General features: G+C 33.0%; 1 protein-coding gene across 4 annotated transcripts in view; it reads left to right on the plus strand.

Annotated features, from left to right (window-relative positions):
- Nucleotides 1–16371, plus strand: part of LOC125055400 (synaptotagmin-7) — a 299046-nt gene that overhangs the window by 117221 nt on the left and 165454 nt on the right. The window contains exon 1 of one of the 4 annotated variants that reach the window (XM_047657854.1): nucleotides 11690–11796. The exons of the other annotated variants lie outside the window; for them this stretch is intronic. The gene's annotated coding sequence lies outside the window, so the exon portion shown is untranslated. Of the gene's footprint in view, nucleotides 1–11689; nucleotides 11797–16371 lie in introns of those variants that run through there. 4 annotated transcript variants of the gene reach the window in all.

Here is a 16371-nt window from a genome sequence, read left to right on the forward strand (position 1 = left end):
TTAACAAATGATCATGAACAGGTACAAAAATTTGAGGCCTAGACCTAAAAACGTAGCGCCACTGATTTTTTTTATAAGCAAAGCCTGATTTTCAGCCTCTTTCTTCAGTAAATGACGCTACTGAGGAAATTACTATCTCAACCAGTTGATATAAACTCTTGTACAACTAAAAATCTATCAAATATTATTTAGTATCAGATGTAATACGCTATTCAGTTGTTTAGTTAAACTAGGTATGGCATTCACTGGACTCCTCGGCGCTTTTGTCAAACATGCAATTATTCTACCGATTTCTGAATGTCTTGCTAGATATTCAAAGGATATTTGGCCTCGAACTACTGAATATGTTTCGTGATATTTATGGACAAGTAATCATCCTTCTGTGCCGGACGCTGTCGATTTTTGCGTCAAAAGTTTCTCAGTGAGCTCACGATATTTTCCTTTACCGTACGAGCGATTCAAATGCGCAGAGAGTAGTATCTAGTATCAGTATCCAGCCATGAAAACCTTAAAAGTAAGGATGCCTCTTTTGTAAAGATATATTTGTACAAATAAAATAAGCAACCTTTTCGCTAAATATAGTTTCAATATGTTTAATGAAAATCGCCCACATGTGGTTGTTAACGCCCGGTGTTATATGAAATGGAAATCTATTTGCAGTAAACAAATAATTGTTCTGTCCAAGGTAAGAGAATACAGAGTTCTAGAAAATTATGTATACGCTCACTTTTATCCTACTAATATTATAAACGCGAAAGTTTGTAAGTATGGTTGGATTTTTGTTACTCTTTCACGAAAAACTTCTGAATGAATTTTAATGAATCTTTAGAATAATATAGCATATACATCAGAATAACACAGGCTACAATGTATAAAGATATTGTGAGAATTGTCTAAAATATCAAGTAAGTAGGAAAAACTCTACCATCTGCGAGCTATTCTGGCGTGCGCTGGCAAGTCTGCTAGAGTTATATGTAATGTATGATGGAAATGTTTATCGTAAATAGTCCTACATAAAAAGACAGTATTTATCTACGTCTTATGTGTAAGCCATTATAGCCAAAAGAGTAAAACCATACCTACATTAAAACTTGATAATTTATTTCAAATGCACTATCAAATATATTTTTATATATTTTTTTTTAATTGATGTAACCTCTTAAACCTTTACACTCGTACCATACAATATAACCATGAAAAACGGGTGTGTATTTGTCCCCGCGTGGAATTCACAGGTTTTACGGCGAGCCACACGAATGAATATCCATTTAATAATCTTATTGTGTGCCTCGGTTTTGACCCTTTGATATTTTGGATATGTTTGGATAATTTAGTCTGTATTCTCCATCTCTACTATATGTGTAGGCTTTGAATTTCGAACTGCCTCAGTTTACGCTTAACCAGGCTTCATTATCAACAAGCTTTCTGTGCTTAAAACTTTTATCATTGATGCCCCGCTCCTATTAGTAGCGTGAGTGCAGCATGTTATAGCTTTTCTCGTACTATATACTGTATTACCACCTTAAATGAAATATATAAAGTTTTCAACTTTATAACAAATGTTTATAATATATGCCAGAGATAATGAATGGCAACACTGCTCAATAGACATCTTACAGATTATAAATTGTCAATGTGTCAATCGTTGAGTTTGAATTGTTCTCTGATCGGCGCCTGTACGGACGTAAATACTTATTTTTAAAAATAATTCGGCCGACAATGATCTGAAGCGAATGTGGGGAAATTAAAACATAATCTCGTCTGCAAAAATCGATGGCGCTTTGCTAACTTTTCAGTCAGCAATGACAACACAATCCATAATGCAGTCTGTAAAATGTGTGACAAGCTTTTTATATATATAACTTGAAAGCGTAGAGAGAGTATAGAACTAGATGAGCTTCTAAAATAACAATAATAACTAAAGAGAGAAGGCATTAACGTGAAATACTTAAGTGCGAGCAAAACAGAGTATCAGTTTTTCTGTCTCTATTTGCGTATCGGGTTTTATTTATTTACCACCGAGCTCTTGGTGGTAAACAAGTTTTCACCGCTTACTGATAAATCTGTGAAACCCAGGTCAAACCGATATTTTAAGACTTTATCCTTATAAGAGGTGTATTTAAAGTGTCAGTCATTGTGAATTGTTGCATAATTGGCTGTAAAAGCTAGTGAACGTAAAGATACAAACATAACCTTTCATCGGTAAGTAGCTTATTTTGTCACGACTCAGTAACTTTGTTCAAGAATTATTCATTCGAATGTGTATTTTGGTCAATAATAAGCAATCTTCAATGAATTAAAACTGTAAATATGACATATGTCGATCATTCGCTATCTCACACGCTGTACGCTGTGATGCCTGGTCTATACCATAGTCCGTCTACGAATCAAAAGTATATTATAATTGAATAGATATAAATATTTAGACAAATCTCTCACTTTACGAAATCTAGGCTATATTCAGACCTAGCCACAGACACACTAGTACTGAAATAGGAAGAGGTTATATAACTCGGGTTACATTGTTAAAATAATGGCCGCTTTAACCGCAGTAGGTTAAAATTCCACATTGTATATTAACTATGGGCTCGAACAAAAGATGCGACTCACACGAAGCGTAATTCAAAACTTGCCTGTCTTGTACTGTTCGCAAAAAAGATATTATATTATGTTATTGTTAATTATAACAGGGTGGAATTTTATACCGTAGAAATTATATTTCACAGAAGAAGTACTAGTAATGAAATATTCGTACCAATTTACGTCTGGAATCATATTCTCGTCTTGGGCATTGTCAAATATGCAAAATTCTATATAGAAATAATTATTTCACAGCTCTTGAAACTAGATTTAACCTAGAAGTCTGGTGTCAGAGTACTTTTTAATACACTTCTTGCCACGCACCAGCACATTATAGAACCTGCTGCCATTTCAGGTATTTCCGAACCGTTATGACTTCAAAGAAGGACCGTACCTTAAAAGCCTGCACTCGCAAACGTCGTGGTGTCACAGGTGTCCATGGGCGGCCATGGTCACTTAGCTGTATATGGCCCACCTGCTCGTTTGACTCCTGGCCTATATAAAGTTTGAGAGACCTTAATAAGGGTCTGACAGTCAAATTAATTGTTTATTTAAAATTATAGTTCGTAACTATTAAAAGGGCTGGGTACAAATTAATTAATAGTTGAGATGCCGCCCTTATCAGATTTTCATTTGAATTTACGATTTTAATACCGTTTCATAGACTCTAATCATAATATCAAATTCTCTGTCAACTTGCGTATTCCGAAAAGCAATCGAAACGTTGAGTTATGTCAATTTTTAGTAAAATAATTTTTATTTAAGTTATTATATATTTAAATCATTACCAAGCTATTGTTGGTCAACTAAGCTTGATGATACAAAAGCTTCTTTAAACAACTTTTTTGTATAAAAGAAGTAAATTGTTTCTTTGGAAAGCAAGGTTATTATATAAAAGCGCACAGTAGCGTATTCCATTTTCAAATCGTTTCGGTTTCTAAGAGCTTTTCGACAAAATAGATTTTACTTTTCAAACCGAATGGCTGCATTTTATTGACGTTCTAAAACAGTTAAGTATATAGTTCTATAAACAATTTACTAGAGTAAATGCAATAACTATTTTTTTGATTTTTAGGTATATGAAACGTCGAGTTATGAGTGATATACATATATATGTATTTTAGTATGGTTATAACGAAGAATCTCACTACTTAACCGATTGCAAAAACTCTTTCTTTTTTTTATGAAACTTTCACCATCAAAATGCTACCTGACTAAGCTATATAAGCTTTATTTATTTATGGAGTATAAAAAAACAGTTTTGAAAAGCCGGGGCAGGCCAATAGTTTTTTTATATTTTTTTATATAAGTCTTTATCTTGCAATCAGTCAGCTAGACTATGAGCAGATGTGATGAGAGCTGTTAGGCGTTCAGAGCAAAATCTCCATCGAGACTGCTCCTCTCTTTCAACCGTGTCTATCAAGACTTAGGATTTGTCGCCTTTTAAGCCTATTTATTAGGTCCGGTATAAATAGGCAGGCCATTAGTAATACTAAAATCAAATTTATATTCCTAATAACTTTACACCCTTAATTTTCTTACACATACAATAAATAGCCTTAAAATTTTCAACGCCATATATTTTTTAATACTTACCTACTTCTATTCGTTAATTTTATGCATATTAATATAAAATGTACATATTTGTTGACAGCATAGGTATTTTTAATGTCTTGTCTCGTATAATATTAGTTTTTATAAATTTAAATTTTTTGTCTTAGACAAAAGTATTTACTGATCTTTTCACTGAAAATTTCTTTTGTCACAATGTAGAACTGTCATAGTACATAGAGAAAAGCTGCTTTGAGAGGTGTTAAGACTTAGATTTAGAATACTCTGTCCCTACTATAAACAACAACGACAGGTGGAGAAAACTTTAAAATTTGTTATGCATGTAAGGAAAAGTCTACATTTGTCGTGTAAAGTACATTTAAATGTAAAGTTCAGTAACTTTAAGTCCTCTAACGTTGACGCTTTAAAACTATTTCAAAGTTTACATAAAGGATTTGTTTTTAATTTAAAGTATTGTAGTATAAAATTAATTAAAAATATTTTCACCTTTAAAATAAAATAAATCAGTGGCGCTACATCCTTTTTAGGCCTGTGCCTCAGATTTCTGTATCTGTTTCATGATGATGTGTTAATCTAATAGGCAAGTAGGTGACAGCCTCCTGTGCCTGACGCACGCCGTCCACATTTTGGATCTAAGGCAAGCTGGTTTCCTCACGATGTTTTCCTTCACCATTCGAGCGAATGTTAATCTCAGTATGTTGATCCAGCTGCCCACTGTAGCCCAAGTATTTCTGAACAAATTCGTCTAAGGTACTTCAAGGCCGGCAACGCACTTGCGAGCCCTCTGAAGACATTGAGAGTGTCCATGGGCGGTATCAATTAACATCAGGTGCAACAGTAACAACCCCTGTTATAAAAAAAAATGTTTTGATGGTGATTGAATATTAAATAATGTAGAACAGAGAGTATACTCATCATCATGTATAATTTAATGTCTAATATAATTAGAGTTTTGCTGGCTGTACCCTATGACGTCATTGTATCCAGTACTGAATATTTGAGGCCGTAATTACAGGCCTTTCTGGATCGCTTCATTTGAGCATATAAAGGGAAAACGGTTAAAAAGGATATTTCTTTTATTATATTTGGTTTTGGTCATATTAAAAATTCAGCTAATTAAAGTCTGCGTTTAATTTAAGTATTATACTTATTCCTGAGTTGCCTGGAAGATAATACTGATGGTAAAAAATTGTCTGTAAAGCTACATTCAAACCTCTCACTGGTGATATGATCGTGTTAATCAAAGACCTCGACGATTTAGAAGAGTGAAAGCAAGATTATTGGTAGTTCTTGGTATTTGCAAAGCACCTCAAATATAAGAGTCTTTCCTCTATCTTTGATTTAGTTCCCTTTGGTGTAGACTCTTGGGCCGTGGGATTCAAGTGCGCTAATTTTAGTTTAGCTAGTGATTTAAGTTGGCGCCTTGACAGTACCGGTGACCCCAGAGCTGGTGCTTTCCTCCCTCAACGAATAATAATCGCCAACACAGCGAGGAAATGCTACCAGCATTAAACACTGCCACGTGGATCAAACTTTTTAAATTGTTTTTTTTATATTTATCAATTTTAATTATTGTTACTATATATATAATTTTGGCGTAATTGTGTCATAAGTGTACATTGTGTCAACTATAGGAATAAATAAATGTTGTGATATATGTTTTACGGCAGACCGGGCGGCCAGGTTTAAATCCCGGGTGAAAGCAAAAGTTCGCACGTAGTGACGAGGAATAAATCAATGTCGGGTCATTTCTAAGCTTCTTTTTCTTCTTCAGATGACACTTTATTACTAAAGGTTGTCTGTTAACATCTTGAATTGCCGGGTACCTTCCGCTAGTCTAAAAAGCTCCTCGACGGATGTGAAGCCGGTCCACTCCCGTACTTTCCGCATCCACGACTTCTTCCTACCACCAGCCCGTCTCTTGCCTTGAAATATGTAAATCATTATATTATTAGTTAACACAAAAGATTAGAACGTGTAGGTACTTTACACTTTTAAAATTTACTAAGGGGAGGATAAGTAACACGTCCGTTCCGCACGAAGTCTCGAAATAAAAGTGAGTCAACGCCGGTGTTGCTACGCGTTATATAGGTTTCTGCTACAAGATGGCGTTAGTCCGCTAACAATATTATAATTATTTGTAAGATAAATAGCGCTAAATCTTCCATAAGAGAGTTTAATGGACGTGTATGAGTATAAGAATATAACAGTACGTTTCACACAAAGAAAATTAATTTTCATACTGCACCTCAAAGACACATGCCGAGTAGTTAGCCTAGCCTAGACCGGAATTCTAGGTATTCAGTATTCAGACTGTGTACGCTGGACGGAATGCAAGCTCAACTAAAAGGTATTTGTGGTTTAATGAAAAGATTATAAAACCTTTCTGTCCTATTATTTGTGTCACCTGAAGCCAGTCTATCGTACCAGGGCCGTAAAATTATCGTACATTGGATATTATGGATCAAAATTATCCACTGGATCAGTATATGTTAAAATCCGTGTTTTATAGTATTGTCTTTTATTCACATAACCTTTACACATTTAAAGAAACACTAGAGGACACCGTGAGCCATTTCTGCCAAAACCCTCCATCTTTTAGTCGATACCAACTCCGGGGAATACAGATAATGCAACTTTTTCTACAGCTGTGATACTTTTTGACATTCAACACCTTTTGTCTTCAGTCACCGTGACCATGCACGCTGTATAGCACGCGAAACGTCGGTTAAATTTAAAATTATGTAAAATAATTGTAAATTTATAATAATACATAACTTTAATCCGGTTAAAAATTGTTTTCTTTATGCGTATTTTTATAAATTGTTTCTTCACTGAGATATTATGCCACAGTCAGATCTAGCCTAATTTAAGACTAATAAGTAATTTAAGTCTAACCTAATTTACTAATAAGGATATTTAACATAAGTGTCCAATAACATTACCTACATTCTCTATTAAGTAGAATAAAAAAGAAAAGAAATAGAAAAGAGCGGACCAATTCTTGAAAGGACGACGACTTGCGAGCCTTCTGGCAATGTGAGTGCCCATGGGCGGTGGTATCACTTAACACCAGGTGAGCCTCCTACTCGTTTGCCTCCTATTACATAAAAAAATACTGTTCTTGTCTTCTATTCTTTCATATACCACTGTTTACCACTTAAGACTAACGTGTACGAACGACTCATTGGTCTAGTGGTTAGTACCCCTGACTGCGAATCCATGGGTCCCGGGTTCGATCCCCGGCTGAGACGAACATCGATGTGATGAACATTTGGTGTTGTGCTTAGGTCTTGGGTGTTTAAATATGTATTTATATGTCTATCCATCTATAATATGTATGTATATCCGTTGCCTAGTACCCATAACATAAGCTTCACCTGCTTAGCATGGGACTAGGTCAATTGGTGTGAATTGTCTGTACAAAAAAAATGTACTAACACTAATTCACCAATTTAAATGGTTTTGTCTTTTTCAATCTCACTAGGACCGTGGTGTCAATAAATTGAATAGCCTCGACACTTACATGTTGGTTGAGTATAGTTCATAGGCTCCAGGAAACTTTTTAGTTTTTCTGGCGACGTTACATTAAGGTCCCGATGGATGTCGTCATTGATATGGCCATTGAATTAATGAAGTTTTATATTTATTTGGGAACAAAACAGATACATTTCTATACAATAAATAAAAGTTAAAAAATAAAACATAAGATACAAAGCAAAGCAAAACAAAACATGACAGCACTAAATTACTTATTTACGTTTATTCTTATTTTTAACTTTTAATTTAATTCTATTTATTATACACCGTTACACACGATTTACTCACACTTCTAACTTTAATATTATTATTATTATTTTTCTTCTTGGTATTATAATTATTTATTTTATTTTATTAGAGGCGCAAACTAGCTGCTGTGGTCTCTGGCAGAATGACCAGCGCTGTGGAACTTTTTGCTCCTCAGCATAATGCTGAGCCAGGGCCAATTACAACCACAGTACACACACATTGCACACTAGAAGCGAACCGAATGGCAAAAGAAAATTTCTTAATTTTAATTTCTAATTTTTATTGTCTGTGATGTCTTATTTTATTTTATGTTTTCTTTAAGTATTGTTATTTTGTGTGTTTATGTGTGTGTGTTTTTGTTCGTAATAAATGTTATGTCTATGTCTATGTCTAAATTAATAAATCCGGAGAACGACAAACATACTAGTAGCTATAATAAAGAAGAAAGACACAAGGCTTAGGACCTTAATAGTTGTTTTAAATTATTCTTAAATGAAGCAGTAGAGTGCGAAAAAGGGTCGATGTTAGTGACAGAATCCAAAGTAGAACACATCCTATGAAGAGGCTCGTGGAACCCAATGTTGGTTCTGGGAGTCGGAAGGTTATATTCAAATGTGTAGTACATTCCATTTTAAGTGGTATATCTATCTATAGAATCAACTGACGCATTACCCTGTGGCGGAATTCGCTTTGTTCCAAGTATGACCTCAATATGATATAAAAACCTCGGAACGAGCTTATAATATGAAACAATAAACTTTTCAAATCTAGAAGCGAGACTCATAAAATACTCGTCGAGAGACAGAAACTTTGATAACCTTGAACAACATTGAATGATCATACTTTAAGAATTATATCTGACGAAGAAGCTTAGTGGTTCATGCTTATGCTGGTAGTGCATTTACCACGGAGAGTATTCAGAGGAGCTGTTCGGATTACCTGCAGCTGAGTTTCATCATGACGTCGAGGCAGAATACGAAATTCCACCCGTATCACCACGATGTCCGTCGTTCCACAAGTAAGCGTTTTTCACTACTGTGGAACCAGCTACCCACTGAAGTATTTCTAAACCAATTCGACTTAGAGTCCTTCAAGAAAAGAGCGTACCAAATCTCTCTTGACATTCTAATCTTTAAAAAAATCAACTAAACACCAATCCACAACAATGGGTAAATATTAAACTATTTTTTTGCCCGAAATTTCTGTAAATCTGTAGTCTTTATATACATAATTTAAACTGAAATTCACAAATAGGTTTCAAATTTTAGCATGATTATCTTAGAGGAGTAACATTATAGATTACATACTATATGTTGCTGGTTGTTATAAGCTGCGTAATATATAAGCTTTTTGCTAAGCTTTGCGTTGTCATTTTCGTGCAAATATCTTTTAAGTCGATAACTAGGTACATATTAACGCGGCGCTTCCCACGTAAATAACAGAGAAGCTGGGATAAGCCTCTCGTCCCCGTAACTTCGAATATCGATGTTTGGCTTTGAAACGTGCGATTTTTATTTTGTATACTTGAGTGTGAGTGAGTGTAACTCGTTTGCTATAAATGATTTTTAATTGATATTTTCTTTTCTATATCCAACCTACAGGTTCTAGCCAAGTAGTTAAGGGATTCTTGAACCTTTTGAATCAACTCCTAATTACGCACATAAAAGGTGCATTGAAAAGGAAATATATTAGGACAACATCACTTACCCACTTATGACCAACCACTATACACACCCTAATAAAGAGAATTGATTGAATCACTTTAATAACCTTGTCAATCAAATATATTTAAATTTAGATAAATAAATAAAACAGGGAAACAGAGGATTACCGAGAAATTGACCAGCTACTCGCCTTTCCAAAATTGTATCTATAAAACAGTGGCATAATCTAAAGTGATATTGTAGTAATCAAGTTATAATTATATTATTAAGTAATTTTTATTAAATTTAGAATATGCACATCGGATAAAATATAATAAGAAATATGTATTATCATCTCAGCCAATTACTTTACTTAGTAAGCTGTATGTCCTAAGTGTAGTTTTAAAAGCACTCAGGTTTTAGTAGGCTGTTCCTAAAAGGAAATAGGGATGTTGTCGTCGGTCAGACCGTAAGGACGGACTTCGCCAGATGAAATATGATGAGACTATATTTATAATAGTTTAAATAGGATGCTTAAACCCACTTACAATTTCACAGTCCACATTTTAAAAATACGATTAAAGGAGAGAGAGAGATTGGAGATACTCCTGAGACCTAATATGTAGTTATACATACATTTCATTCACTCACTCACTCACTCACTCACATGCACCCACACACTCACTCATAGGTGTAATTAAATAATATATTTTATGGAGTTTACTACTAAGTTTGTCATGGAAGAGCTGGGAACCCTAACACAGGTATTTTTCTACTTAAAAGGGTTTCCATCTTACACACTATAATCAATACATAAACACATTTTATTTTATTCACTATATCTTTATAACAACTATATATTCTATATATATAATAGCTTGACTGCGAACACGTAATTATATAGTCAATTCAGTTCATGCCGATCATATTAAGATTATAGATAATTAATTATTTGTTAATTAGAGTTGCTATGAAGTAATCTGAACTGCGTGATGTGCGAATTGATTACTTCCTATTATTATAATATCACATGTCTATTAATAAATGTAGTACTCATTTAAATTATTTGCTAGTGTTTCATTGATAAAAATCATTGATAAACAGACATGGAAATGAAAATAAATATATGATTGTATAATACAAATAAAACATAATAATAAAATAATATACATTGAAATAAATAACTAACCTTAACATAAACTAAAATATATTATATATTATTTAAATGAAATGCATGGTTGAACCTCCTCTATTATATGTTTTACCTGTAATCTAGCTTAGTTAGGCTAAGAAAAAGTTATAGTCTAACAAAGATTATTGGTTTACTGAATTTAAAATCTACTACATTTTAAGACGTGCTGATTTCGTCACGACATTTTCCTTCAACGCATAAGCAAGTTAATTGCGCGCATATAAATAAAATTCCATCCTAGTATACATAGTTTAATGTGTTCCTCGTAAAACAGTATTTTCAATGGTCTTAACTAATTTAAATGGCCCAACCGACGCGGATGCAAAACCATTTTCACTTGCATTAAAACTTTAATGCATACTGTTTTATCTTTATAATTTTCTCTCAGTTTATTTGTGTATAATTGTTTTAAAACGGTTAAATCATTTGATATTTTTGTTTACGTTTTAAATACTTTTACCAATGTATTTAAAGCATTTTTTATATATCACGAATATTGAATATATGTATTATAAAGTTTATTTAAGCTCATCTATATAGGTCTTCATTTGTTCATCCAATTCAATCAACATTTTTTTATAGACATGCATTAGACAAAAATATAATCGTTAAAAACATAAAATTTGACGAAAAAAATTAACAGATGTGTATAAAATAAATAATAAATTCTGTCAGATATTACTTTATACATACATCTGTATGTAAAGAACATTACATAAATATTTCAGACGTAAAATGTACCATTTCAATATAACAATTCATGTTAACATTGTACGAGTATTCAATCTATCTACAACGTAGTATTTACAAAACAAAATGAAATAAACATATAAAGTTTTCGCCCTAATAGCATCCTGGGTCATTTGCGCAGCTCGTAGCGCCCTTCGTAGAGCTTCGTAGCCAGTCTAGTTACGTTACGCGCGCGTAGCGCCCGCCTTTCGGTTTTCCTTCTTCAAAGTGATCTTTCCTAAGCAATATTAGTGTTAAGTGTTTTATTTCTATCTTTTCGTCTTCCTTAAGGTTCGTTTTTGCCTAAGAGTGTATTTTTATATACGTAAGTATGTAAAAATGAGCTGATTACATAAATGTAAATATTTATAATATAAAGATAATATTTAAATTGAAATTAAATGGTTGTGTTAGTAGATAATACTGTCGGTCGTTATATAACAGGGTGATTAGTATCCGTTGTCAAGGCAGTTCGATGTTCCATTGTTTCAAATTTTGAGGGTGCAAAAAATAGCCGAATTTGTGCTGAATGAAAGAAAGAACCTTTACGAATATTTAGCATTGTATCACTGAAAAAATGGCTCGTTTTAATATTGTACACAATGCCAGCAGATAAAAGATAATTTACAAATATGTTCACAAAACAATCATGAATTTATATAACATTTTTTGATACGAAATAACAAAACCTTAATTTGCGAATTACAAAATACACTCAGAGTTTGAAAACCTCAAGGATTTAATAATTATTTATAAAATATGTTAGCAGTCTTTATTACTATAAAAATATTTAAAAGCATCATGAACGATTGATAAAGAATTTGACTATATTTTACTGCTTTTCTTACGTAAAAAATAACACAACATATTATATAACATATATGTTGTATATGTTATGTTATATATGTTGTATTATAATTGTAAAAGTATTACACTATTAAGTTTATATTACATATGATACTATAATGCTTTTGTACTCTCAGCCTCTATAACCGACTATACGTTTATACTTTTGACTTTAAATTCATGAAATATATTTCTGTCCGTGTCCGATATAGTATGCCGATAGAATGACGTCTATTCCGAGATTATATGAAAATCTACTGAGGAATTCTTTTGGATATAGTAAATCATTTGAATTGTGATGAAAGTAACAAAAAATGTGTTTCTTGCGGGCGCGTAAAGTATGCGTACGCAAAAACTCATATATCTTGGAAGATATAACCTTGTTTGTAATTCGATTCAAGTTCATTCGGTTCAAGGAAAACATGAACATTTTATGATTGAGGAAAATGGATCTAAGTACGTATCGTACATAATTTCCCCATTTTATGACAGTAAGCCAAATGATTCAAATGATGAAAATACTTCTATTTCAATTAAGCAATTGCAAAAAAGGTCGAGGTCGATTCTCATAGGATATTTTAATATTATCTGTCTCATAAAAAAAGCCTTATTGTTGCGACTTTCAACCCGAAGGATTTAAATACTTTACAATTGTTTTCTTTGTATATCCCACTAATATTATAAAGGCGAAAGTTTGTAAGTATGCCTGGATGTTTGTGACTCTTTCACGTAAAAACTGCTGAATGGATTTTAATGAAACTTTACAATAATATGGCTTAGACATCAAAATAACACATAGACTACAATTTATAAAGATTTTGTGTGAATTGTCCCAAAATATCAAGTAGAAAAAATCTACCATCTGCGAGCTATTCTGACGTGCGCGGCCAAATCTGCAAGAGTTAGACATATGAAATGTATGAAGGAAATGTTTATCTTAAATAGTCCTACAAAAAATCCTGCCCAATATATATATAATATCTTATGTGTAAGCCATTATAGCCAAAACAGTGACCCATAACTACGAGTACAATAAAAATTGATAATTTATTTAAAATGCACATTTGTTAGTAATAAATTGATTCCTAAATGAAAATAGATACTTTTATCGCTTCTGGTATTTAAAGTATATCTACTTTAAATAGCAGAAGAAATATGTCTGTCACGCTACATCATTTGGTGAATATTATTTTAATCCTGCGCAGACGATGTCACGACCACCAGCTAGTTCTTTAGAAATACTTACAGTATATGGCAAATGGTTTCTTCTGCGCTACATGCGATTAGGTGAAAGTATTTTTGTGTCTGTGACAGCAGCATTCGTAATTCCATGACTTAAACATGACGGATTTAGATTAGGAGCTTTTGCCACTTGCTCTTGTATCAAGTGATCTAGGACTTTCAAGGCAGAAATATATATTTTCCTTTTATCTTAAGATAAGGTATTTATTAATATATTGCTTGTGATCATTGCAAAAAACCTATAAAGTATTAAGGTTTGTTGACTTCGTGTTCTTCTTTGTGCTTCTTGGCAAAGTTCTTACTCTAACCTCTGTTACGCGCTATCTGCAGTAAGCCGGCCACCTGTATGGTCTTAGGGTACTACGAGACATTTGCACTATTTAATTTTAGACCTTCTTGTCTATGTTCTGTCTTGATTTTGGTGTTAATCTCAGTTTACTTGATTTTGGTAGTATACTTTGTTATTTATTCTATTATAATAAAGTCTAAAATTCACACCATCTGAAATTTATTGATTTTCTTTAATATTCGAGATATTAATTTCAAATCGTATTGTGTAATCCGTAAGATAAAGACGGATTTGTTCAAGATAGTCATTCAAATTGCTTTAGCTGTCACTTAGAACACCAATAAAGTAAGCACAATCATCAACAAAGCCGTAGCCAAGAATGTCATTACTCTTAACAATGAAATCTGTGTAAAATTCCTATTACTCCGAGCACCCTTTCTTCCCTTCATCCCCTGAATAATTACATTAAGGATTCTATGATGGACTTCTGTGAAGGTTTTATTTACTTACTGTAATTGTTATTGACGAATACACGAAAAGTTTCCAGGAATTCTGTCATTGTAAGGTTTTTGATTAAAATTGCCTGATTTGTACTATTTTTATGTTCTGCGTTCAGTACACTATGCTGGGTATAATTACAGAATTGCAATTTAAAGTAAAATGTGAAACATTAAATTTGGCAAAGTTTTATAAATTGACTAGTTTGATTGTTTACTTTACTGCACATAAAATAATTAAATAATTACAAGCTTAAAACAATGATACTGGATCGTTTATTAAAACCTAAACATAACAATAAATATACAGTCTTTACAATTTTCTTAAACTACGTAGTAATAATATAAATAATTAAAAATTAATAAAAAGAAAATTAAAACAAATTTAAAAGGTTTGGTCCATGTGGCAGTGTACCTTTAAGGCTGGCAGCATTTCATCGCTATATTGCGATTCTTATTCGTTGAGCTAGGAAAGCACCAGCTCTGGAGTCTTAATTAGCGCCTGTGCACTTAAACCCCACGGCCCAAGAGTCTGTTCCAAAGGGAACAAAATCGAAGTTGGAGGAAAGACTCTAAAACAAAACATCATCATGCCACGCCACATCGCTACTAACCGATCTCTTCAGTGATCGTAGTTCGGTTTTATAGTTTTACAAATATTTTAAACAATCCTCTTATCATCATGTGAAACAATTTATTTCTTAGTCGAGCATTAAAAATAACTCAAAATAACTTTATTCATATAGGTAAAAAGATGCTACATTATTGAAGATACCAACTAACTATATAGAGTATTTTAACATAATATAGTTCCAGCTAGATCACATTTTATCTTACCCATAAAGTCGTAAATATAATAAGTAGTTTTGTCCAATGAAAAATTTTCTTTAAAAAAAAACGAGGGTTGTAGCACTTATTTTTTTATTTTTATGATTGGACAATTCACACCAATTGACCTAGTCCCATGCTAAGCTGGTGAAGCTTGTGTTATGGGTACTAGGCAACGGATATACATACATATTATAGATAGATAGACACATAAATACATATTTAAACACCCAAGACCTCAGCACAACACCAAATGCTCATCACATCGATGTTTGTCTCAGCCGGGGATCGAACCCGGGACCCATGGATTCGCAGTCAGGGGTACTGACCATTAGATCAATGAGCCGTCAATTAAAAAAAAATTGCATTTGTGTTTGAGACAATTTGACAGTCTGATACACAATCTATTTATAATACATATCAGTGCAGTTGCCTAATTTTAAATTTTAAAATAGTAATAAAGTTTGGATAATTGAACACTTACAGATATATTGTTTCATAGACATTGGGATATAAACAGACACTAAGTATTAGTAAGTAATTCGACTTAGTGTCCTAGGAAAATGCGTACCAATTCTTAAAAGGCCGGCAGCGCGCTTGCGAGCTTCTTGGCAGTGCGAGTGTCCATGGGCGGCGTTATCACATTAGGTGAGCCTCCTGCCCGTTTGCCTCTTGTATTACAAAGAAAATTGATTAATTACTCCAATTAGATTATTTTTCGTTAAATATAATTCAAGACTCAGGCATTGCTCAAGCATAATTTAAAGTTTTCACAATGAAATACGTGATTATACGACATCGCGGAAGCTGTTTATGTATACCTGTTTTTGACTCCCATTACAAATTCCATAAAACCCCGAAGTCTAATCTCACTTTTACTTTTATGGGCCCTAAAACGAACATCAAAACCTACCCTCGCACTAGCCTTTTACGTTACGTTACGTCGGACGTAATGTAACGTAATACAATGCAAACTAGTCAAGACAAAATATTAAAATAGTACAGCAGTATATTCAATCAAGAATCACAAATTCGTCTATATTAAGGCCCAGGGAATATTTACTGTGGCTAATTTGGGGACTATGAGCTGTCATATGACCCAGAAGTTCTTGATGAATTATTAATTGTTTCCGAATATTAATAGGGCCGAAGAGTGAACACTTC

Source organism: Pieris napi, chromosome 13 (assembly GCF_905475465.1).
Source record: "Pieris napi chromosome 13, ilPieNapi1.2, whole genome shotgun sequence".
In the NCBI taxonomy this organism is placed as follows: Eukaryota; Metazoa; Arthropoda; class Insecta; order Lepidoptera; family Pieridae; genus Pieris; species Pieris napi.